This window comes from Molossus molossus, unplaced genomic scaffold (genome assembly GCF_014108415.1).
Source record: "Molossus molossus isolate mMolMol1 unplaced genomic scaffold, mMolMol1.p scaffold_m16_p_7, whole genome shotgun sequence".
NCBI lineage: Eukaryota > Metazoa > Chordata > Mammalia > Chiroptera > Molossidae > Molossus > Molossus molossus.
In genome coordinates this window covers 57,580,675-57,607,312 of record NW_023425401.1, presented here as the reverse complement: position 1 = coordinate 57,607,312, position 26,638 = coordinate 57,580,675, and the positions used below count along the sequence as shown (strand labels likewise).

Below are 26,638 nucleotides of genomic sequence, written 5' to 3'. Positions count from 1 at the left end.
TTTATAAAGTCTAGTAGATTTTTGATGGAGTCTTTACGGTTTTCTATATATAATATCATGTCATCTGCAAATAGTTTCACTTCCTCCTTTCCCATTTGGATCCCCTTTATTTTTTCTTTCTGTCTGATTGCTGTGGCTAAGACTTCCAGTTCTATGTTAAATAAGAGTGGTGAAAGTGGACATCCTTTTGTACTTTAAAAGCATAATAGGGAAATGCTTTTATTTTCTGCCCATAGAGTATGATGTTGGCTGTAAGTCTTTCATATATGGCCTTTATTATGTCGAAATGTGATTTCTATATTCCCAGATTGCTGAGCTTTTTTATCAGAAATGTGGGCTCGATTTTGTCGAATGCTTTTTCAGTGTCTATTGACATGATCGTGTGCTTTTTATTCTTCATCTTGTTTATGTGTCGTATCACATTTATTGATTTGCCAATGTTTTATCAGCCTTGCATCCCAGGGATGAATCCCACTTGGTCATGGTGAATAATTGTTTTGATGTATTGCTGGATCCGATTTGCTAGTATTTTGTTCAGGATTTTGGCGTATATGTTCATCAGGGATATTGGCCTGTAGTTTTCTTTCTTTGTAGTGTCTTTTGCTGGTTTTGGAATTAGAATTATGCTGGCCTCATAAAACGAGTTTGGAAATCTTTCTTCTTCTTCTTGACGTTTTTGAAATAGTTTGAGGAGAATGGGTGTTGGTTCTTTTTTGAATGTTTGGTAAAACTTCCCTGTGAAGCCATCCAGGCCTGGGCTTTTGTTTGCTGGAAGAGTCTTGATTACCTTTTCAGTTTCCTTAGTTGTTATTGGTCTGTTCAAGTTTTCTTTCTCTTCCCAGTTCCGTTTTGGGAGACTGTGTGTTTCTAGAAATTTGTCCATTTCGCTTAGATTGTCGAATTTATTGCCATATAGTTGTTCATAGTAGTTGTTAACCATCTTTGGTATTTCTGTGGAGTCAGTTGTTACCTCTCCTCTCTCATTTCTGATTTTGTGTATTTGGGTTCTCTTTCTTTGTTTCTTGGTGAGTCTAGCTAAGGGTCCATCAATGTTGTTTATCTTTTCGAATAACCAGCTCTTTGTTTCATTGATTCTTTGAATTGCTTTTTTGGACTCTATATCATTTATTTCTGCTCTGATCTTTACTATTTCCTTCCTTCTGCTTGCTCCGGGGTCTTTTTGTTTGCTTTCTAATTCTTTAAGTTGTGAGGTTAGACAGTCAATTAGAAATTTTTCTTGTTTCTTGAGGTAGGCTTGTAGTGCTATGAACTTCCCTCTCAACTGCTTTTGCTGCATCCCATAGATTTTGTGTTGTTGTGTGTTCATTTTCATTGGTTTTCAGGAAGTTTTTAATTTCTCCCTTGATGTCCTTGGTACCCCATGTATTGCTTAATAACATGCTCTTTAGCCTCTATGTGTCCAAATGTCTTTGCATGTTCTTGTTACAGTTGATTTCTAGTTTCATGCCATTGTGATCTGAGAGGATGCTTGATATGATTTCAATCTTCTTGAACTTGTAGAGATTTAGTTTGTGTCCTAACATGTGGTCGGTCTTTGAGAATGTCCCATGTGCACTTGAGAAGAATGTGAATTCTGAAGTTTTGGGGTGTAATTCTCTGTAGATATATATTAAATCCATGTGGTCTAGTGCTTCATTTAGAGTCTCTGTTTTCTTGCCGATTTTTTGTCTAGAAGATCTATGCAGTGGTGTCAGTGGGGTGTTTAAGTCCCCTGCTATGATTGTATTGCTGTTGCTTTCTCCTTTGAAGTCCTGCAGTAGATTTTTAATATATTTTGGTGCCTCTATATTGGGTGCATATATGTTTATCAAGGTTATGTCTTCCTGTTGAGTAGATCCTTTCAATATTATGTAGTGGTCTTCTTTGTCTCTAGTTATGGTCTTCATTTTGAAATTTACTCTGTCAGATATGAGTATTGCTACCCCAGCTTTTTTTCCTTTCCGTTTCTTGGAAGATTTTTTTCCCATCCCTTCACTTTCCACCTATGTGAGTCTTTTGCTGTGAGGTGGGTCTCTTATGAAGAACATATAGATTAGTCATGCTTCCTTATCCAGTCAGTTACTGTGTCTTCTTATTGGAGCATTTAGTTTATTTACATTTAAGGTGATTATTGATATGTACTTATTTATTGCCATTTTTGTTTAGTTTGGTTATATATTTTTTCCTATTTCAACTGCTAATTACAGCAGTCCTTTTAACATTTCTTGCAGTGCTGGTTTGGTGCTAATGTATTCTCTTAGCCTTTTGTCTGGGAAAGTCTTTCTTTGACCTTCTATTTTAAATGATAGCCTTGCTGGGTTCATATCCTTGTTTTTCATGACCTTGATTACTTCATGCCATTCCCTTCTGGCCTGTAATGTTTTTGTTGTGAAGTCAGCTGAGAGCCTTATGGGGTTTCCTTCGTGGCTAACCTGTTGCTTATCTCTTGCTGCCTTTAGGATTTTTTCTTTGTCTTTAATTTTTGGCATTTTGATTACTATGTGTCTTTGTGTGGGCCTGTTTGGGTTCTTCTTACTTGGGACTCTCTGTGCTTCTTGAACTTGAATGCCTTCTTCCTTCACCAAATTAGGGAAGTTTTCTGTCACTATTTCTTCAAATATATTCTCTAACCCTTGCTCATTTTCTTCTTCGGGGACTCCTATAATGTGAATATTATTACTTTTCCAGTTGTCCCCCAATTCTCTTAAGCAGTCTTCCTGTTTTTTAATCATATTTTCCTTTTGGTTTTCTGATTGGTTGATTTTTTTTTTCTACCCTGTCTTCAAATTCACTCATACGGTCCTCAGCTTTCTTTGCTCTGCTGTTTAGACCTTCCAATGTGCTCTTTATTTCTGATTTGTCATTCTTGATTTTTTTCTTGGTGGTTTTTAATTTCCAGTTGGTTGATTTTCAACATCTCTATGTCCTTACTCATGCTGTTGGGCTTCCTCAGGATCATGGCTCTGAATTCCAGCTCTGTTAACTTGCTTAACTGCACCTCATTTATCTCATTTTCGGTAGAGGTCTCTTGTTCTTTCATTTGTCTTTTGTTTCTCTGTTTCACCATTTTGGCTATCACAGTGGGCTTTGGAGCCTGCCAAATTTTCCCTGTGGGTGTTGGTATTCTGCTGTTTGTGGCTTCCTCTCCTGGGTTTGGATGAGCAAAGGAGGACCCACGTTAAATACCACTGTCAAGTCTGACTTTCCTGGTTAGAGTTGCTACCCCTGGAATGGTACAGTTATCCTCTAGCTTTTTGCCTGGAGGCTATCAGTAGCAGTTATTTGAAGAGCCTTGGCTTCTCAGTTGAATGAAAAACTCCCTCAGGTGCTCAGTGTAATGGGATTTCATGAGGGTGGGGCAGAAGCTGGTTATTAATGAGCCTCAGTTTGCCTTCCAATGACCCACCTGGGTGGGCTTGAATCTCCGAGGGATGTACCACTGCCTCTCCCCAGAGCCCTGGGAAGGAATAAGTTGGCTACCGTCCTGTGTGGCTACAACTCAGCAAAAGCTCTGAGCACCCTCCAAATCCCGAGTGTCCCCACCCAGTTCCAGTTCAGTCCGCCCTCCCTCTGCCGGATCCCAAGGTAAGTGGCTATGGCTATTTTAGTGTCTGTCCTGGCTCTGCGCTCTGGAGCCACTTGGGAATTAAACTTGAGCGCGTTGCTCACAGCTAAGGTATGTGCCTTGGTTGCAGGTTCAATCCCTGGGTTTGTGTGGGAGGCAGCCAATTGATGCGTCTCTCTCATGTCGATGTTTCTCTTTCTCTCTCTCTCTCTTCCTCCCTTCTAAATCTAAAAATTAATTGAAAAATATCCTCTCGTGAGGATTATTAATAGACAGAGCCAATCTGAGCATCATTGCAGCTCAAAACATGCTAAACTCAATGAACTGGAAGGCCACATGTGTCTGGATAAAATCATTGTTCTTTAGCGGACTTTAGAATCACAATAAATTTCGTTCACTAGGCTTCATTGTGACAGAGACATTATTCAGTCGAGTTATGTAGTGAGCAAGCTAATCACGAAGAAGCTGAGGGAGGCCTCATGTAGTGAAAGAGTGCATGGTGTCTGCTTCGGAGTTGTTAGCACCAGACAAACTTAAATTGTTTCAAGAGTGTAAGTTTTTTCAGAATACCCTCTCAGATTGAATTACTAATTTAGCACAAGAAATTGGAAAAAAAAAACCGCTGAAGATTCTGCAGGAGATTGCCAATTTTTCTCTCTGGCTTGTGATGAGACAATGGATATAACAAATACTGCCCATCTGGCTGTTTTTGTTTGTGGGATAACTGCAGAATTTGACTCTTGAGAGGAACTGCTGTCCCTGGAAGTCGTTCACGGCACAATAAGAGGTGAGGACTTAAGAGACTTGTTTTATCAATGAGCAAACTTGATCTAACATTTGAAAAATTAAGTGGCCTTACTACAGATGGAGCTCTAGCCATGGTTGGCTTGCAAAAAAGGTTAATTGCATTTGTTTAGAAATAACTGAATCGTCTCAGTCTTGATACAAGTGATTTAATTACATGCCACTGCATCATACACCAAGAAAGTCTTTGTGCACAGTCCTTGTGGCTCAACACTGTGATGTCAGCAGTAGTGTAATGCATGAATTTTGTCAAAAGCAGAGGATTTAACAGCCGTCAGTTTAAGGATTTACTGAATGATCTTGACTCTGAGTTCGGTGATCTTGTTTATCACTGTGACATGTGGAGGGTGGTGAGTCATGGGAACATGCTCATGAGGTTTTATGAACTGTGGGATGAAGTCAAGCAGTTCATGGAGATGACGGGAAAACCTGTCAGGGAACTCAACGATAGCAAGTGGGTGTGTGATTCATGGTGGACATTACCAAGTACCTCTCAGAGCTGAACATCAAGCTGCAAGACCCCAACCAGCTTCTCAGCTCCCTGCTTTCAAAAGGTGAAATCAGCCCAGCTGGTGTGTCTCAGTGGTTGAGCGTTGAGCCATGCACCAAGAGGTTGTCCGTTCGATTCCAGTAAGGGCACATGCCCAGGTTGTGGGCCAAATCCCCAGTGGCGGGCATACAGGAGATGGCCAGTCAGTGTTCTCTCTCATCGATGTTTCTATCTTTCTCTCCCTTTCCCTTCCTTTCTTTCTAAAAATCAACAAAGAAAAAAAAGTAAAAAAAAAAAAGTGAAATTATTTGAAGCTAAATTAAGGCTGTGGAAAATGCAGCTTGAAAGGAATGATGAGTACTGTGCGTTTCCCCACTCTGGAAGGACAAAAGCCTTTTAGGACACTTGGATATGCTTGTGAATGTGTGAAACTAATTGAGGCATTAAATGGAAGATTCAAGGACATGAAAAGTAGACAAACGGAATTGAACATCTTTGCTACACTGTTCAATGTGGAACCAGCTGATGTGCCTGATAATCCACAACACGAAATCAATAAGCTGCAAAGTGATGATGAGCTGAAAGCTAGGTACAACCTTCCAATGCTTGAGTTCTGTAAACATTACATAAGCAATGATGAATTTCCCACTTTGAAGAAACATGCATTGAAATACACATCTGTGTTTGGAACAGCTTACTGCTGTGAGCAGTTCTTTGCAAAATTTACCACGAAAAAAGTACACTGTGCTCCAGGCTGACCTACGCAAGCAAACGGAAAAGCAGTTGCAAGTAGCAACATTATCAATACCAGCTAATATCACAGGCCTCACTAAAGAGAAGCAATTGTAGCCATTACATTAGTGGTTAGTTAATTAAATGTTTGGCCAAATATAGGAGACTACTTTTTAAGTTGATACTTTTGTATAGCCCTCAAATGATGTTATAAATATCCAAGTGGCCTTTGGCAGAAAAAAGGTTTCCCACCCCTGCCTTATAGGCTCACTTGAGCTTAAAATTCCTTCCCTTTCCTTTCTTCCTTTTGGCCTCAAACTGAAATACTCTTGCAAATCATTTATTTGCACTCTGGCTCCTTGGGGCTATCCACCAATTCCCTTGGCAGGCTCAGGCATGTTTGATTTTTATTTGGCATCTAAGGTAGGATACTGAAAACATTTACCAATAGAACCTAGTTAATAGGACAGTATTGGATTAATTTATTTTCTTTTTTATTTTTACTGAGATATTATTGATACAACATTTTGTAAGTTTAACATATACATTGTATATGGAAAGGGGTTGATTTGATACATTTATATATTACAGTGTGATTACCACTTTAGTGTTAGCTAACATTTCTATCACATATAATTATTTCGTTTTTGTGTTAGAAACAATTAAAATCTAGTCTGTTAGCAACTTAAGTTAATAATACAGTACTGTTTTCTTTATATTCTGTTTTACTTGGCACTTTAGGCTAGTATAAAGAAGGACTGTATTCTTAGTTATTATCCAGATTTCTCTCATTCTTAGCATTGATATTCTGGATTGGGTAGAATCATGATGATTTTCTTATCTTTCAGTATTGGATCCTATTTCAACCTGGGATTGAAAAGATTTAAGTGAAGTAAAGAAGTTTCAGATTTTATTAGAATTTTGTGTGTGTGTGTGTGTGTGTGTGTGTGTGTGTGTGTGTGTTTTACCTCGGTGGGGGTGAGAGGATCTATTTATATTGACTAGGAAGCAGTAATTGAAAACTTGCTATTTCTTCCTCATACAGTTGCTTTTTATTGATTACATGAAATTCACACCTTTAAAACATACAGTTCACTGGTTTTTAGTATATTTGCAGAATTATGCAACTATTACCACTAATTCCAGGACATTTTATCACCTCTCAAAAGAAACATGTTCATTAGTAGTCAGTCCCCATTTTCTCCTCCCAGTCCCTGGCAAACACTAACCTACTTTCTGTCTCTATGGATTTGCTTATTCTGGACATTTTATTTAGCTAGAAGCATACAGTAAGTAGTCTTTGTATGTGGCTTCTTTTCACGTTTTCATATTTTCCCATTTTGTAGCATATATATACTAGTATTGAAACCTTTTTATATTGAATAAATTTTTGTGGTTGGATATATCACATTTATCTATTCATCAGTTGAGTACATTTGGGTTGTTTCCACTTTTTGGCTATTAATATGCTGCTATGAACATTTGTATATGAGTTTTTGAGTGGGCATATATTTTCACTGTTCTTGGGTATTATAGCTAGGAATAGAGTTGTGAGGTTGCGCTGTAACTCCATGTTTAGCTTCTGGAGGAACAGCTTATCCAAAGTAGCTGTATCACTTTGTGAGGGTTACAGTTTCTTCATGTCCTTGCCAACACTTAACTCTCATTTGTTTTAGCCATCCTAGTGGTTTTGAAGTAATATTTCATTGAGATTTTTATTTTCCACATGGTTATTAATACTGAGTAACTTTTCATATGTTTATCGTCCATTTACATATCTTTTTTGGAGTTGCTCTTTGTGGTACGTGTGTATATACAGTGCATACACACACATGCACATACACACAAACTCATATGCTCTTTATTGCCGAGGTTGTGGTTCCTGATAACACATGTTTTACTTAAGAGTGTCCATGAGAAAGAGTTTTTCTCCACTCTCAGTACCTGGAAGAACTGTGCTGCTGCCCTCACCTAATTTGTTATTAATTTTTTTAACATTGGCACTGCTGTGTGCCCTGATTTCCTTGTTGGCTTTTTTTTTTTTTTTTATCCTCACCCGAGGACAGTTACTCATTTTTGTTCAGATAGAGTGGGAGGGAGAGAGAAAGAGAAACATGGATGCGAAAGGGACACATTGAGTGGTTGCTTCCTGCACAATCCCAACCAGGACCGGGGACGAATCGCAACCAAGGTACATGCCCTTGACTGAAATCAAACCCGTGATTCATTGGTCCACGGGCTGTCGCTCTAACCATTGAGCCAAACCGTTCAGGGCCCTTATTGGCTTTTGACATTAGGAAATACTGTATGAATTGAGATTTACACCTGCATTTATAAGTGACCTTACTTGTGTATTACTATAGCTATTTACTTAAACTTGTATTGCAGAATGTATATATGCACACAGAAACATACGCTTCTTATTCAGAAGGTTATAATAAAAGTGATATGTGGTAAAGTTAAAAATTTAAGATAAAATAAAGATAAACAAAAGTTTAAAATTCTCACTTTTTACTTCTGATACTCTGTTGCACAGTCCACTTCCCCAAGGTAAATTGAAGGGGTTTAAAAGTTTTATAGGGATCCTCCCAGAAATTTATGTGTCAATAAACACATCCGTATGTGTATAACTTCCATAAATTAGATTGATCTGTGTGTGCTCTTTCATATTATACCATTTTATTTCACTAATATTTATGGATATATTTTCATGAAATATAGAGTTCTGCATCATTGTTTTCTGCATATTATTCTATTCTGAGTAGTAGTTACTTTAACTGGCTTTGTAGTAATTAGACATTTATGTGTGCTCAGTTTTTACTATTATAAATAACACTACTGGGGACTTCTTGTGTATTCATCTTATGGGGTTATCCTGAGCATGGATGTGTAGATGTGATTAGTTGAAGCATAGCACATTTCCATTTTAAAACATGTCACCAGTTGCCCTCCAGAAAGATTATCCTGATTTATGCACTTAGCAGAAGTACATGAGTGTGATTCCATGTACCACTCACTACTAACCATGTGTTTACATGATATCACTAATAATCTCTTAGTTTTTATTTTACTTATTTGATTATTAGTAAGACTGGCCATTTGTATTTACTATTAAAAAGTAATTCTATCCTTCAATTTTTTTTTTTGACCATTGGGTTTTTATTTTTTTATGGTTTATTTTTATTTTTATTTTTTTGTGGGAGGAACATTTGATAGAAGAAGGTTGTGATTTTACTTATTTATAATCCTCACCTTGAAGATTTTTTTTTTTCCATTGAATTTTAGAGAGAGTGGAAGGAGGAGGGTAGGGAGAGAGAGAGTTCATTTGCTTGGTTGCCTCCCGTATGTTCTCCCAATGGGGATTGAACCCACGGCCTGACACAGGGAATTGAACCCAAAACCTTTTGGTATATAGATTGATGCTCCAACCAACTGAACTACCCGGCCAGTGCTTGTGTTTGTTTTTTTAAAGAAGTTTTAGGGTTTTTTAAATTATACTTTCTTTATCATATCTTGATTATACTTTTACTCTAATTTTTTATGCTAATTAAAATCATTTTACCTATTTTCACATTTTATTGGTCATTAGTAGCCTACTCAGCTCTGTCGACTGTACTGCCTATATTCACTGTGAACCTTTAAATCTGACTGTCTCAGCAGACTTCCAGACCAAAATTCTTCCCTAGGACAATTGTAATTTTTTTCTGTATTAGTAACACACTGAGATAGTATTCTCTCCAAGACTTTTGATCTGAAGCATAAAAGTTGGAGTGTTTTCAAGAAGGAAGGAATTAATAATAGCAATATTTAGTTAGCCACAGTTTGAGGAAGGTAAAGGCTGAGAAAGGGCCAGTGAACCTACCTGTGGGAAAGATTCCTAGTGACCCATCAACTGGGCCTGTGATGGGTCACGTGAATCTCAAAGTGTACTTGAGAGAGCAAAACAGGTTCTTGGGTGAAATTTAGCAATGAAATGAAGATTGTAGCTTGAGGGGGGAAGGGTCAGAGTTGGACAAGGGAGAGTTGATTTTAGGACAGGATACCTGAGCGAAACACTAGCCAGAAGGGAAGAAGTCTGATGAGAGTTTGAATGACTAGCAAGGAAGGGATTAAATGAGTGTTTTTTGGACATAGTGGGCTAATTATAGAAATATTGAGGTCACATCTTTTGTAGAGAACAGTGGAAGAGATTTTCCACACATGTTATGGTGAGTGGAATAAGGATTGTTCTGGTTATTATTGTTGCATAATGAATTATCCCAAAATTTAACAGCCTTAAGCTATCTTTTTATTTTGCTTATGATTTTGTGGATTAGGAATTTAGAAAGAGCAAAGTTTGGATGGTTTGCTTATCTATGCTTCCTGGTATTTGGGGCCTCAACTGAGACATCTCAAAAGCTTGAGGTGACTCAGTGGCTGGGGATGCATCATCTGAAAGTTCACTCACACATCTGGTACCCCTGGATTAGAAGGATTGGAAGAGTAGCAATGCCAACTGAAGCCTCTCCTTGTGCCTCTGCTTCTTCACTGCATGGTGTCCTCAGAGTCAGAGCTCCAGAATGAATGTTTGCCTTACAAAGTAGAAATTTTGTTTCCTTTTACTACCTAGCCTCAGAAATCACACAGTTACTTCCACCACTTTCTTTGGTTAGAAGCACAGCAGAAGCCCACCAGATCTACAAGGAGGAGGAGCACAGTCCATTTTCCAGTAGTAGAACTTCAGAGTTGTGGAAAATCATGTGGTTTGGAAGACATTGTTACAGCCTTCTTTACAGCACACACTGTCAGAGAATGTCACAGGAAATTAATAAAAAGATGTTGCAAACTCCAAGTGTGTTTAGTTATATATATTTTTTGTATAATCATGTTACTGCTTTTCCTAGGAAAAGTGGTTACATCTAATACTCTCTGTCTGTCATAGATTATATAAACCCTAAACCCAAAATCCACTAGCTATATCTAAATTGCTTTGTTGGGTGCCTAACAGGACTGTGCACAAGTTGGTACATGAGTTAGACTTTTTGATGATGATTAAACTGGAAAGTAATAATTACTCTTGGGTTGTAAAACTAGGTGGGGCTTTAGAATGAGGCTCAAAAATCAGTTTTATGTTAGGGACCTTTTACTTACTGCATTTGTAGTCATTTATATCTAAGATCTGTGTTCTTTTACTATTTTTAAAAAAATTTCTTTAGAATAATTGAGAATTGTATTATTCACAATGGATTTTTCTTCATTTTTATAGGAGAGGTAACATGTACCTGGGAACTTGTTGATAGTTGTGTGGTGAAGACAGTGCTGTGTGCTTGATACACCCATGTACCCTCATGAACTCATAGGAGCCTAAAATAACAATGGGTCTTGACTTCTTGAAATAAGTTAATCTTTCAATTATATTTTTGTGTCTGAGTGTGTATAATTATGACCTTTGGTTTTAAGTAGCCAGGGAACTTCTTTCAGAGTTCCTTTATTTTAAAAGTGTTTTAGTTAATAAGAGAAAATTTTTTTAGTTGTAAAAAAGATCTCAATATTTTTCAAGTGTCTTCTGATTTCTGAATTATACATTTATCCAACTAAGTCTTTCTCTTTCCAAGATCGATTGTTTCTCAAGCTCATAATTTAATATATTGTACTTTTTTAAAATTCCAGAATATATAAGAATCAAGAAATAAGACCCAAATCTTTGAGTACAAATAAACATGGTCCAAGTTTATGTACTGAAGCTCATGTTTGCTATAGAGGGAACCCCCATTTAGGATCTCACATAATGTCTACTTACTCTTCTCTTGACCACAAAGGAAGGGGAAAGCTTAAAACGAGAAAGGTGGGGCATACCTGTACCTTTCCCTTCCCCCTCTGCTTCCCACACAGGTATCTCCTAAACTCTCAAGGGATCTCAGGAGACTTGCAACTGGGAGAGCAAGGGGCAGTGGCATCTCGTCCTGGGCTAACCCCTGAACCGGTCTCCAAGGCCCCCTTTTCTCTGACTTTCCAGTGAGCTTACAGCAGCCCCCACTGCCCTAATTAGGCTCTCTTCTGTTGCTGCTTCTATCCTAAGCCCTTTGTTTCACCATCCCCAGCTTTAATAAATGTACTTTCAAATTAATAAAACAAAAACAATAAAGAAGACATAAAAACTTTAAAAATTATTTAGAAATCTTAATAAACGCTTCAGCCTTGGCCTGCTTGATGCAGTGATAATATTTGTAGGCAAAAAGACCACATTTCTCTTATCAGGAGGGAAAATTAGATTGTTATCAACCTTTTGTGCATCAATACTTTAGGCCAAAAGACAGGGTAATACATTCGACTAACTCAAAGAAAGAATGTCTGAGCCAAAGATTTTTGTATTCGTTCAAACTGACCTTCAATTATATTAACTGTTACATACATGAAGCCCAGAGGGAATTTTTTCCTCATGAGCCTGTTTCAAAAATAAAAAGAACTTTAAGCAACCAAAATCAATGCAGAGGCAGAGTTATAAAGACTTATTTCATCCCTGGCCAGTGTGGCTTGGTGGGAGCATTGTCCCTTACTCCAAAGGGTTGTGGGTTCACGTACTCAGATTTTTTTTTTTTTTTTTTTTATCCTCACCCGAGGACATTTTTCCAGTTTTTACTCAGATAGAGCAGGAAGGAGAGAGAGGAAGAGAGAGAAACATCGATGTGAAAGGGACACATCGAGTGGCCGCCACCCACACGACCCAACCAGGGCCGGGGACAAACTGCAGCCAAGGTACGTGCCCTTAGCGGGAACCGAACCCGGGTCTCTGTGGACCGCAGGCTGACGCTCTAACCGCTGACCCAAACCGGCCAGGGCACATACTCAGATTTTAATTTGATTCTTGCTCTGGATGTGTATAGGAGGCAACCTCTTCATTGATCTCTCTTTCTCTCTTCCTTCCTCTTCCTCTCCCTCTCTCTCTTTCTAAAACCAATAAAAACATCCTCAGGTGAGGGTTAAAAAAAAAACAAAAAAAAAACCTGGCCCTGGCCAGTTTTGCTCAGTGGTTAGAGCATCAACCTGTGGTACAGAGAGACCTGGGTTCAGTTCCCGCTAAGGGCACATACCTCGGTTGCAGTTTGTCCCTGGCCGTGGTTGGGTCATGCCGGAGGCAGCCACTCGATGTGTCCCTTTCACATCGCTGTTTCTCTCTCTCCTTCCCACTCTATCTGAACAAAACAAAATGGAAAAATGTCCTCGGGTGAGGATTAAAAAAAAAACAAAAACTGGCCTGGCCAGTGTGCTCACTGGTTGAGCATTGACCCATGCACCAAGAGGTCACTGGTTCAATTCCCAGTCAGGGCACATGCCCAAGTTGTGGGCCAAACCCCCAGTAGGGGGACATGCAGGAGGCGGCCAATCGATGTTCTCTCTCATTGATGTTTCTATCTCTCCCTCTCCCTTCCTCTCTCTCTAAAATCAATAAAGAAAAAATAAATTTTTTTTAACTGATTTTATTAACAGACAAAATTAAACCTCTGTAATACCTATTTTACAGCATACTATTAAGTATATTAATTCGACAGTCAAATGGACTAAACAATTTGTGTTTAGTTTCCATATACTGCATTTTTTCAGTTTAAAGGTAAAATTTTATAACAACGTACTTAATGGAGCAGTGGTCTAGGTTCTTATATCAAAGATAATACTGAAGGAGGGAAATGGCTATTTCTGGCATTGTGTACTTAAGAAACAATGTAAAGTGTTTGTAATGGATACAAAATGGGTTTGTTAACTCTCCTTAGTTGTGAATTCTGAGATTTGTATTATATTAGTATGCTCAAAATGATTTCAGTGAAATTAGACACTTAGTTGTTAGTGTACTGTATGTATGGAAAACTTGTGACCCAAATTACAGAGTCAAGTATATCTAGGCTTGGTGTCTTGAAAACAGCCATTAGCCATTTATGGTCTGATTTAACTTCTGTGTATTTTAAGGACTCCTGCTGACCCCTTTCCCCAAGGTCCATTTAAAGTGCTGTGTCCTAAAGTATTCTCACCAGCTTGAGAAATGATTCAGGATTGTTCTAGAATGTAGAGATTAGGCGTTTAGATTCTGGTTTGCCCCAAAGTGTGACTTGCATTTCCACCTTGGGCTCTGTCATTCTTTAAGGAATTTTCTAGAAAAGTAGGAATGTCAACATCAGTATATTTTACAAACATTTTGCTTTAGCTACAAAATTATAGTACTAAAGTGATAAGAAACCTAGATTATTGATTATAAAGGCAGAAGAAATCCTTTTTTATTTTAATTGATTTTTGTTTAGATCAGATTCCAACTTTGTAAATGTAGGGAGCTATTAGTATACTTTAATCTCCTAAATGTTTGTGAATCCATGATTGCTGTGTTCAGTATTTTATAAATATTCTTTTTCTTACAAGCTTGCCCTAAGCACTGCACATGTTAATTTTGCAGTGGAATAAAAGTGTAATTTTTCTGCTGTACAATTCTCTTAGCAGTGTTTTATATGATGTTACTTGGGATGCATTTAGATTATCAGTTCACTCTTTTCCTACCTGGTCATGAGAAATTAAGGGAAATTGTCTAAGGATATACTGTATTGTTACATTCTTTTCACAGTTAACAATGAAAATCTAAACTTGCACAACTCTCAAGGCTCTTGACAATTTGATCCTAATGTGCTACTATTTTGTTTTTTTTCTTAGTGTCAAACAGAACTGTTTATTTTACCATGAACATTCCTTCTTGTTGTTGTAATTTTCCTTATACTATCTCTTATTCCTTCTGGTTCTTCCTCTGTTTTTCTGTTAGAGTGCAATATAACTCAAATTAATTTTAACCCACTTTTTAAAAATTTTTAAATGTGTTTTTATTGATTTGAGAGAGAGAGAGAGAGGGAGGGAGAGATAGATAGAAACATCGATGAGAGAAAAACATTGATCTAGCCCACATTTTAGACTGGTAAAGGCTTTGATGTACCATCATACTATGGTACAGAGAACCACCTACTTCACATTTATTTCTGTCTCTATTGTGTCATATCCTTGTACTTTCTCAGGTATTTGTCTGTTGCGATTCAGGTGCTTTGTGCTAGGAATACTGTCCCTGACCTCAAAGTGTTTATAATCTAGGAAAGACAAATGACAATATGAATAATTAAAATACATTGTATTGTGTTTTGTAACAGAACATAATGAGGCATTATATAGGTGCATAGGAGAAGCACAGGAGAGGAAGGTGTTCCTCTCAGCCAGGAAAATCAGGGAATGCTTCCTAAGAGGGAGCTTTGTTTGAACTAGCTTATCCTGAGGGCTAAGGAGCTGTTATTTTTATCCTAACACTTTACATACTTGACACACTTTACGAATAAATACATAAAATACAGTAGACAAATAGATGAGGAAAATATACAGTGAAAATAAAGTCAGATTAAGGTTAATACATAAAGGTTTATTAATAAAGAGCTGTGCAGATTGAGAGTGTTGCCAAATTGCCTCTGGGTTTCTTAGTCATCAAAGCAGGGGAGGAAGTGCAATAATTTAAAGACTTTCATAAGATTTAAAACAATTTTCATAAGATGTAAAACAAACCAGCTACTCTAAACAAGAGTGTATTTTCCTGGTGCCAAAGATAAATTTATCATGAACCAAGACCTTTCTGAAATTTTTAACCTTCTTGCAAGCCAACAAGTTAGTTGGCCACAATTTCATGGATACATGCAAGAGACATGAGATTCCTGGGTCAAAGACAAAGGACTTGATTATTCATAGCACCAAAAGCAGCATGGGCTTCATGTTCATACTGGTTTCCCTTGCCCTCCAAATCCAACAACAGCCATGTGGCACGCCCAGGTGGATGTTTTGCACACTGTTGATTTGTATCATAGCTAAGGAACTCTAAACTTGGAAATTCCAGTCCTTTATGAAGACCTACAACCAAACCTGCCAACCTTTGTTACTGGAGGAGATGTTTATTATACTGGACAGCAAACCAACTGTTCTCTTCTCCAGAGGGAGATCATATGTCTATTTGTTTATTTTCCAAGGTTGTTCACTTTAGAAACCTTTGAAAGAGCATCTGTAACAAAAGGCCATCAATGTCTCTGGTCAAAAGATTCACAGAAATATGGTTGGTTCTGGATCCGGTTCTCTCGTGTGGTTACAGTCAAGCTATCAGCTTGGGCTGCAGCCATCTGAAGGCTTCACTGGACGTGAAGGGTCAGCTTTCCTGTTCATGAGGATGGTTGTTGGTTCAGTTCCTCACTGCTGCTCACTAGAAGCTTCAGCTCCTTGCCGCAAGGGTCTTTCCATAGGACTGACTGCTCACAACAAAAGTATCTAGCTGAGCAGAGAGATTGCACCAAGATGGAAGCCATAATCTGTATAACCAGTTTTTGTGTTCACTTTGGAAGTGACATTAAATTTGAATATTGAAAGTCTTGATTCTCTTATGATAATATTTTAATGTTTGGCTAAATCATTGATAAAGACAAGTTAATTTCTTTCTCTTCTTTAACATTTGACAACTATAAATCATAATACCAAACACCTTTTGTTAATTGGGCTCTCCTAATGAATTAGATTATATGTTGGGATAGTCAGTTTTACTGTCTTGAATAGGAATAGCCAGTACCTTTAAACCTGGCCTGCTGATTCATTAATCTGTATCATTAGTCACAGTGAGTTTGGGTAATGGCAGAAGACCAGTAAAGACATATGTAACATTTTTTATGTGTGTCCAGATATGGTTCTGAGTGAATGAGGTAGAGGGGCAAGTACCCAAAGAAATATAGTAATTTGCTCAATGTCACACAGATAGTAAACTCCAATGCTAATATTCAAATCAGCATTCCTGAATTTAAGTACAAATCTGTGTAAGTAATTGGCAGTTGGCAAAAGGTTGAAATTACCTGTTGGCTTTTATTAACATTTCAAATAAGCAAGGTTTCTCCGTCTATGAACTTTACTTAAATCTCTGTAGCCCTCCTCAAAAATTAATTTCTGCATCCATCATATTTATGTTCAAGTAAATTTTGTTGTTACCTCCTTATGTCATAGATAAATAGGAATCCTGTTTTTGGAGTGTCTTTCTTTGCTCTGGTCCCCCCCCCCCCCCCCCCCCCCCCCCCCAGCTCTCACTTAATCATTAGTGTTAAAGGGAATATTTGATGTAGTAATAGAAATTAATTTATATGCAAGAATTTTTAAATAATAACTTATCCAGTCAACAGTTTTTGACTTACCCCTGGCCCCCCCAAAGTTTAATAGTTGTGTCTGAGGCTTCATTATTGCTAATATTTTTTCAGTGGATTGTGGGGATTTTTCCCGCTTCCTTTTTTTTAAATTTTTTATTTATTTTTTTGTTACAGATATTTCACCTTTTTTACCCCATTGGCACCCCCATCCCTACCCCACCCCCACCCCATCCCGGGCTTAGTTGTCCATGTCCATTGGCCATGCATACATGCATATAAGTTCTGTGGTTTATCTCTTCCCACCCCCCCGACCCCCTCTTCTGAGGGATGTCAGTCTGTGCCCTACTTCCATGTTTCTGGGTCTACCGTATTCCTCAGACTGTTATGTTCATTATATTCCGTATATAAGTGAGATCATGTGGTATTTGTCTTTTTCTGCTTGGCTTATTTCACTTAGGATAATACTTTCCAGGTCCCTCCATGTCGTCTCAAAGGATAAGAGATCTTTCTTTCTTACCGCTGCATAGTACTGCATTGTGTATATGTACCACTGCTTTTTTATCCATTCGTCTACTGATGGACACTTGGGCTGTTTCCAGATCTTAGCTATTGTAAATAGTGCTGCTATGAACATGGGGGTACATCTATTCTTCCTGATTGGTATTTCAGGCTTCTTAGGGTATATTCCTAGCAGTGGGATCACTGGGTCAAATGGAAGTTCAATTTTTAATTTTTTGAGGTAACACCATATTGTTTTCCATAGTGGCTGCACCAGTCTGCATTCCCACCAGCAGTGTATTAGAGACCCCTTTTCTCCACACCCTGGCCAACACTTGTTGTTTGATGATTTGTTGATGGTGGCCATTCTGACAGGTGTGAGGTGATACCTCATTGTTGTTTTAATTTGCATCTCTCTGATGATTAGTGATGTTGAGCATTTCTTCATATGTCTCTTGGCCATTTGTACGTCCTGTTTGGAGAGGTGTCTATTCAGCTCCTCTGCCCATTTTTTAATTGGGTTCTTTGTCTTCCTTTTGTTGAGTTGTATGAGCACTCTATATATATTGGAAATTAACCCCTTAATTATCTGATATATCATTGGCAATGATATTCTCCCATACAGTGGGGTTGCCTTTCCATTTTGATGATTGTTTCTTTTGCTGTGCAGAAGCTTTTTAGTGTGATGTAGGCCCATGTGTTCATTTATTCCTTTGTTTCTGTTGCCTTAGGTGATGTATCAGTGAAAATTCTGCTGCGTATGATGTCTGAAATTTTGTTGCCTACATTTTCTTCTAGAATTTTTATGGATTCATGGGTCACATTTAAGTCTTTTATCCATTTTGAGTTTATTTTTGTGTATGGTGTAAGTTGATGGTCTAGTTTCATTTTTTTGCATGTAGCTGTCCAATTATCCCAACACCATTTATTAAAGAGGCTGTCTTTACTCCACTGTGTGCTCTTGCCACCTTTGTCAAATATTAATTGAGCATATTGCCTTGGGTCCATTTCTGGGTTTTCAGTTCTGTTCCACTGGTCTATATGTCTGTTCTTGTGCCAGTACCAGGCTGTTTTGATTACAGTCGCTTTGTAGTATAACCTGAAATCTGGTATTGTGATCCCACCTACTTTGTCCTTCTTTTTCAAGATTGCTGTGGCTATTCGGGGTCGTTTTTGGTTCCATATGAACTTTTGAAGTATTTGCTCTAGTTCAATGAAATATGTCATTGGTATTTTGATGGGGATTGCTTTGAATCTATAGATTGCTTTGGGTAGTATGGACATTTTAATGATGTTAATTCTTCCAATCCATGAACAAGGTATGTGCTTCTACTTTTTTATATCTTCCTCTAATACTTTTTTCAATGTCCTGTAGTTTTCTGCAAATAGGTTCTTTACTTCTTTGGTTAAGTTTATTCCTAGGTATTTTAATTTTTTGGGCGCGATGGTAAATGGGATTGTTTTTTCAGTTTCTCTTTCTGTGAGTTCATCATTGCTGTACAAGAATGTATCCTGCTACTTTGCCAAATTCACTTATTAAGTCTAGTAGATTTTTGATGGAGTCTTTAGGGTTTTCTATGTATAATATCATGTCATCTGCAAATAATGACAGTTTCACTTCCTCCTTTTCAATTTGGATCCCTTTTATTTTTTCTTCATGTCTGATTGCTGTGGCTAAGACTTCCAGTACAATGTTAAATAAGAGTGGTAAAAGTGGCCATCCCTGTCTTGTTCCTGTTCTTAATGGAAATGTTTTTAGTTTCTGTCCGTTGAGTATGATGTTGGCTGTAGGTCTTTCATATATGGCCTTTATGATGTCGAGATATGATCCCTCTATTCCCACATTGCTGAGCGTTTTTATCAGAAATGGATGCTGGGCCCTGCCCGGTTTGGCTCAGCGGTTGGAGCATTGGCCTGCGGTCTGGAGAGACCCAGGTTTGGTTCCCGCTAGGGGCGCGTACCTCGGTTGCAGTTTGTCCCCAGCCCTGGTTGGGTCGTGTGGGTGGCAACCACTCGATGTGTCCCTTTCACGTCGATGTTTCTCTCTCTCTCTCTCCCTCCTACTCTATCTGAACAAAATGTCAAAAAATGTCCTCGGGTGAGGATTAAAAAAAAAGTAAGGAGAAATGGATGCTGGATTTTATCAAATGCTTTTTCAGCATCTATTGATATGATCATGTAGTTTTTAATCTTCATCTTATTTATTTGGTGTATCACATTTATTGATTTGCAAATATTGTACTAGCCTTGCATCCATGGAATGAATCCCACTTGGTCACGGTGAATAATTTTTTTGATGTATTTCTGGATCCGATTTGCTAATATTTTGTTCAGGATTTTGGCGTCTATGTTCATCAGGGATATTGGCCTGTAGTTTTCTTTCTTCGTAGTGTCTTTTTCTGGTTTTGGAATTAGAATTATGCTGGCCTCATAGAACGTGTTTGGAAATCTTCCTTCTTCTTGAATTTTTTGAAATAGTTTGTGGAGAATGGGTGTTAGTTCTTTTTTGAATGTTCGGTAAAACTCCCCCGTGAAGCCATCTGGGCCTGGGCTTTTGTTTGCTGGGAGAGTCTTGATTACTTCTTCAATTTCCTTAGTTGTTATTGGTCTGTTCAAGTTTTCTATCTCTTCCCGGTCCAGTTTTGGGAGACTGTGTGTTTCTAAAAATTTGTCCATTTCGCTTAGATTGTCGAATTTGTTGTCATATAGTTGTTCATAGTAGTTGTTAACAATCTTGTATTTCCGTGGTGTCGGTTGTTACTTTTCCTCTTTCATTTCTGATTTTGTGTATTTGGGTTCTCTCTCTTTGTTTCTTGGTGAGTCTAACTAAGGGTCCATCAATCTTGTTTATCTTTTCGAAAAACCAGCTCTTTGTTTCATTGATCCTTTGAATTGTTTTTTTTGGTCTCTATGTCATTTATTTCTGCTCTGATCTTTACTCTTTCCTTCCTTCTACTGGCTCTGGGGTTTTCTTTTTGTTTGCTTTCTATTTCTTTAAGTTGTGAGGTTAGACAGTCAATTAGAAATTTTTCTTGTTTTTTGAGGTAGGCCTGTAGTGCTATGAACTTCCCTCTCAGAACTGCTTTCGCTGCATCCCATAGATTTTGTGGTGTTGTGTGTTCATTTTCATTGGTTTCCAGGAAGTTTTTAATTTCTTCCTTGATCTCCTCGGTAACCCATTCATTGTTTAATATCATGCTGTTTAGCCTCCATGTGTTGAAATGTGTTAGCACGTTCTTGTTGCAATTGATTTCTAGTTTCATGCCATTGTGATCTGAGAAGATGCTTGATATGATTTCAATCTTCTTGAACTTGTAGAGATTTAGTTTGTGTTCTATCATGTGGTCTATCTTTGAGAATGTCCCATGTGCACTTGAGAAGAATGTGTATTCTGTAGTTTTGGGGTGCAATTCTTTGTAGATATCTATTAAATCCATTTGGTCTAGTGCTTCATTTAGAGTCTCTGTTTCCGTGCTAATTTTTTGCCTAGAGTATCTATCCAGTGCTGTCAACGGGGTGTTGAAGTCCCCTGCTATGATTGTATTGTTGTCGATTTCTCCTTGGAAGTTCTCCAGAAGATTTTTAATATATTTTGGTGCTCCTGTATTGGGTGCATGTGTTTATCAAGGTTATATCTTCCTGTTGGATAGATCCTTTCAATATTATGTAGTGGCCGTCTTTGTCTCTAGTTATGGTCTTCATTTTGAAATCTATTTTATCAGATATGAGAATTGCTACTCCAGCTTTTTTTTTGCTTTCCATTTGCTTGGAACATTTTTTTCCATCCCTTCACTTTCAGCCTATGTGAGTCTTTTGTTGTGAGGTGGGTCTCTTATCAAAAACATATAGACGAGTCATGCTTTCTTTTCTAATCAGCTGTTCTGTGTCTTTTTATGTGGGAACATTCAATCCATTTACATTTAAGGTGATTATTGATATGTACTTATTTATTGCCATTTTTGTTTAGTGTGCTTCTATTTTTCTTCCCATTTCTACTGCTAATTACAGCAGTCCTTTTACCATTTCTTGCAGTGCTGGTTTGGTGCTAATGTGTTCCCTTAACCTTTTTTTGTCTGGGAAGCTCTTTATTTGACCTTCTATTTTGAATGATAGCCTTGCTGGGTAGAGTAGTCTTGGATTCAGATTCTTGTTTTTCATGACTTTGATTACTTCATGCCATTCCCTTCTGGCCTGTAGTGTTTCTTGTGAAAAGTCAGCTGAGAACCTTATGGGATTTCCTTTGTAGGTAACCTGTTGCTTATCTCTTCCTGCTTTTAGGATTCTCTTTGTCTTTAATTTGTGGCATTTTAATTACTATGTGTCTTGGTGTGGGCCTGTTTGGGTTCTTCTTACTTGGGACTCTCTGTGCTTCTTGAACTTGAATGCCTTCTTCCTTCACCAAATTAGGGAAGTTTTCTGTCACTATTTTTTTTAATATATTCTCTATCCCTTTCCCTTTTTCTTTTTCTTCGGGGACTCCTATGATGCGAATATTGTTACGTTTCCAGTTGTCCCACAGTTCTCTTAAGCTGTCTTCCTGTTTTTTAATATTTTTTTCTGATTGATTGATTTTTTTCTACCCTGTCTTCTAATTCACTGATCCTGTCCTCAGCTTCCTCTACTCTGCTTTTTAAACCTTCCAATGTGTTTTTCATTTCTGATATGTCATTTTTTATCTCTTCTTGATGGTTTTTAATTTCCAATTGGCTTATTTTCAGTGTCTCTATGTCCTTACTCATGGCGTTCCTGCTTCCTTTTTTAATTTTGTATTATTAATGTTTCTACTGGGTTGTATGTGATTTAAATTGCACTTTAAATTGCTAATGAGAAGAATGCATTCTTAGATTTAAACGTTTTTATTTGATATTATCTACAAACATTTTTCACAACTGAAGAGATGTGGCTATCAAATTTTAAGAAGTATATGTGATAAAATTCTAAATCAGTAATTTATCCTCATATTTGTTTTGTAATTTAAATTATGGTTACTAAAGACTGGTTATAAAATTTTGTTCATGAATGCCAATTACAATATATTCTTATGAATCATTGACAGACAAACCATCTTTATTGATGTTTTTAGAGACAGAGGAAGGGAGAGGGAGAGGGAGAGAGAGAGAGAGAGATATCAATGAGAGAGAAACATTGATTGGCTGCCTTCTGCATGCCCTCGACTGGAGATTGAGCCCTGCAACCCAGACATGTGCCCTGACTAGGAATCGAACCAGCCACCTTTTGGTGCACAGGACAACACTCAACCAACTGAGCCACACTGGCCAGGGCTTACTATTTTATATTGAGAAAATAGATATTTAAAATGAAGTTTCAGTTTATTCCATAGATTTTCTTTTCATCCACAGTACCATACATTTAATTCAAATTAGAATCCTAGTCATGAAGAAAAAGGGATATTTTAAAAAAATATTTTATTTTTATTGATTTTAGAGAAGGAGGGAAAGAAACATCTATTTGTTGTTCCACTTACTTATGTATTCATTGATTGATTCTTGTATGTGCACTGACAGGGATCAAACCCAAAACTTTGTGATACTGTTGTAATTAGCTACTTACTAGTAATAGGTAAAGAGCAGTAGGGGAAGCCAGACATGAACATGGCCATTTGGGCAGCTTCACCAGGAAGCTGCAACTTTGCACTCCCCGGGGAACCACCGGTCCACTCCCTGCAAAATGCTCGGCGAAGGGACTAGACAAAAGGGAATATGGGCATATGTGCAGTGAAGTTGGGGTGACTGTAGGGAAGGTGCCTGTCAGTCAAACCTGGGAACAGAGATAATTGGCTGGGTGACGTTGGAAGCATGGCCAATGCAAGCACATAAATATTTGGGAATGCATAATCCCCTAAGGAATTCATTCTCTCTTGGCTGTTGGCTCTTGGTGCTCTTGGCCTCTGGGGCTCTGTTGTTCTTGCTTCTTGGCTCCTGCCCATGTTCTCTCTATAGCCATGTGGCCCTGTGGATCTCACATGCAATGGACTGGCGAAGTGCAGTGAGGAACATGAACCAAGCTAGCCTGATGCTAGATTGGACTATGTCCTAACACAGAACGGAAACTTGGGCAACGGCTTTAACCTTAGCTCTGTTAAGGCCACAGCTATACTTCTTCTAGGGCGGGACAGAGGGAAATGGGACCTTGGAAACTCGGGTGTAATTCCACAGAAATAAAGCTTTCTACAATATTGCATTCACCTGTAGGGTCCTCTGGAAATTCTTATTCCAGCGGCACCCCAAGAAGCCTACTCCCACTAGCTACCAGTGAGGATGAGGAGATCTCACCACCCATAACACTTGGAGTATCACAATGATGTTCTAACCAACTAAACTACCCGGCCAGGAATAGGGGGACATATTTTAGCTGATGGGTTAATATTAAAACGTGGTATAGTAGAAATGGCATGGTTTTTAAGATCTGGCAGACCTCGATACCAATCCTTTTTTTTTTTTTAATTTCTCTCCTGAGGATATATTTCTATTTATTATCAGATAGAGTGGGAAGGAGAGACAGAGCCACATTGACTGGTTGCCTCCCACACGACCCAACCAGGGCGGGGAACAAACTTCAACCGAGGTACGTGTCCTTGACCGGAATCAAACCCGCTTCTCATTGGTCTGCAGGCTGACGCTTTACTGCTTAGCCAAACCGACCAGGGCCCAATCTTGATTCTAGTGCTTCCTTCCTGGGTGACATTGGATCAGTGCATAACTGCAGGAGGCTGCACGAGCTGTTCATTGTTCAGTGGGAATGATGGTAAAGCACCCAGTATTGTGTGCTTTAGATGACATCATGTATGCCAAGAATCTGGAGTGGGCTTTGAGCAGGTTTGATCCCAGGCCCTTGTTGGGGTGTGTGTGGGAGACAACCAAGTGATGTGTCTCTAACATTGATGTTTGCATGTCTCTTTCTTTCTCTTTTTCACCTCCTCCATCTTCCCTTCTACTTTCTCTAAAAATCAATGGAAAAAATATCCTCTGGTGAGGATTAAAAAAATAAAAAAGAATTGCTAATATTTTATCTCATGTGCTTTATTATATGTGTTTGGTTTCAATATTGGGTTTTTTTTTTTAATCCTCACCTGAGGACATTTTTCTATTTATCTTCAGATAGAGTGGGAAGGAAGGGGGGAGAGAGAGAGAGAGAGAAAGAAACATTCATGTGAGAGAGAGACATCGACTGGCTGCCTCCCGCATGACGAACCGCAATTGAGGCACGTGCCCTTGACCGAAATCAAACCTGTGACTCTTTGGTCCACGGACCGATGCTCTAACCACTGAGCTAAACCGGCCAGGGCAATATTGTGATTTATAATATGCTTTGGTCATTATTCAGATGACCACAGTGTATTTTCCATATATATTTTGTCATTTTTCCTGCCTCACAGCTCCCCAAACCCTTGGAATTTCCTAAATTTTGAGAGAGCACTTAGGTTGTCTTTTGTTGTGTTGGGAAAGAACAGGGATGGGGACGGTCACATGGAGAACTAGTGATTCCAGGGTTACAACTTTCTGACTCATTCCCGCCATCCAGGGAGGGGAGTGAGGCTGGGCATTGAATCACTTGCCAATGGCCAGTGATGGCATAAGAACCTGAAAGGATACAGTTTGGAGAGCTTTGGATTGGTGAACACTTGGAGAGGAGGGGAAAGTCGCTGGAGAGAGAATGAAAGCTCCACCACTTTCCCCATACCTTGCCCTGTGAGTAACTTGGTTTTAATCCTCAACCAAGGATGAGGATGCGCTTGTTGATTTTAAGAGAGAGAGAAGGGGAGCGAGAGAGAAGGGGAGCGAGAGAGAGACAGAGAGAAAGAAACATCAAGCCCTGGCCGGTTTGGTTTGGCTCAGTGGTTGGAGTGTCGGCCTGCGGACCAGAGAGTCTCGGGTTCGGTTTCCGCTAGGGGCACATACCAAAAAGAAAGAACAAAAGAAACATTGATGAGAGAGAAACATTGATCATCTGCTTAGGCATGTGCCTTGAACAGGAATCAAATCCACCACCCCAAATCCCAACCTTTAGGTGTAGGCAAAGATGCTCCAACCAACTGAGCCACAGTGGCCAGGGCTCTGTTTTTTTTTCTAAATTCTCACTTGACACTATATTTTCTTTTCTTTTTTTTTTTTTATCCTCAACCGAGGACATTTTTCCAATTTTTGTTCAGATAGAGTGGGAGGGAGAGAGAGGAGGAGAGAGAGAGAGAGAGAGAGAAACATCGATGTGAAGGGACACATCAAGTGGCTGCCACCCGCACGACCAACCAGGGCTGGGGACAAACTGCAACCGAGGTACATGCCCTTAGCAGGAACCGAACCCGGGTCTCTCTGTACCGCAGGCCGACGCTCTAACTGCTGAGCCAAACCGGCCAGGGCAGACTATATTTTCAATTGACACTTTTTTGTGTGTTTGTGAGAGAGAGAAAGAGAGAGAAACATAGATTGGTTGCCTCTCCTATGTGCCCTGACTGGGGATGGAAACCACAATATTTTGGTGTATGGGACAGTGTCCCAACCAACCTAGCTACCTGGCCAGGGCTGTGAGTAGCTTTCCTCTGGCTGTCCTGAGTTATATCCTTTTATAATAAACCTGTGATCTAGTGAGTAAAATGTTTCTGAGTTCTGAGAGACACTCTGTCAAATTAATCAAATCTGAGGAGAGTCATGGGAACAACTGATTTAGGTCTCTGAGCCATTTTGAGTTAATTGAATATGATACACGGTATAGAAATATTCTCTCATTTCTGTCTCTCTGTGTCTCATTCTCTCATTTTCTCTTCCTCTTTCTCCTCCCCATCTCCCACCTCCCCATAGGGATGTCCACTTGGTTCACTATCATTTGTTCAAATTGTTTTTTCCTAAAGTAACTGCTTTCGCATCTTTGAACAGAGTCAGTGCTTTATATTTTCATATGAGCATTCAAATTATTTGTCACTTTCTACAATAAAACCTGTTGGAGTTTTGGCTGAAATTGTACTGAATCTATAAATCAATTTGGGGAGAATTGACATCTTAACAATATTGAGACTTCCAACCCACGAACACCATTTATTTAGATTTTCTTTAATTTCCTTTAGCAATGTTTTGCAAGTTTTAAGTGTTGAGGTTTTTCTTATTTTTTGGTCAGATATATCCCTAAGTATTTCATATTTTGTATTGTATCTTATGTTTTTAAGGTTTTAATTTCTCATTGTTTATTGCTGGTATGTAGAATTACATTTGGTTCTTATATCTTGAGCTAACATTCTGCTACCTGCCTTTACTTACTTATTAGTTTAAGTACTTTTTGTTTTTGCTGATTCCTTCAGCTTTCCCATGCAGACAATCATGTTGTCTCTGAGTAAAGATAGTTACACTTCTTCCTTTCCAGTCTGGATGCCTTTACATA

The 26,638-nt window shown here is 38.5% G+C and overlaps 1 protein-coding gene across 6 annotated transcripts in view; it reads left to right on the top strand.

The window, feature by feature from the left end:
* Positions 1 to 26,638, top strand: part of SRPK2 (SRSF protein kinase 2) — a 172,236-nt gene that overhangs the window by 86,944 nt on the left and 58,654 nt on the right. The gene's annotated exons all lie outside the window — the stretch shown is intronic.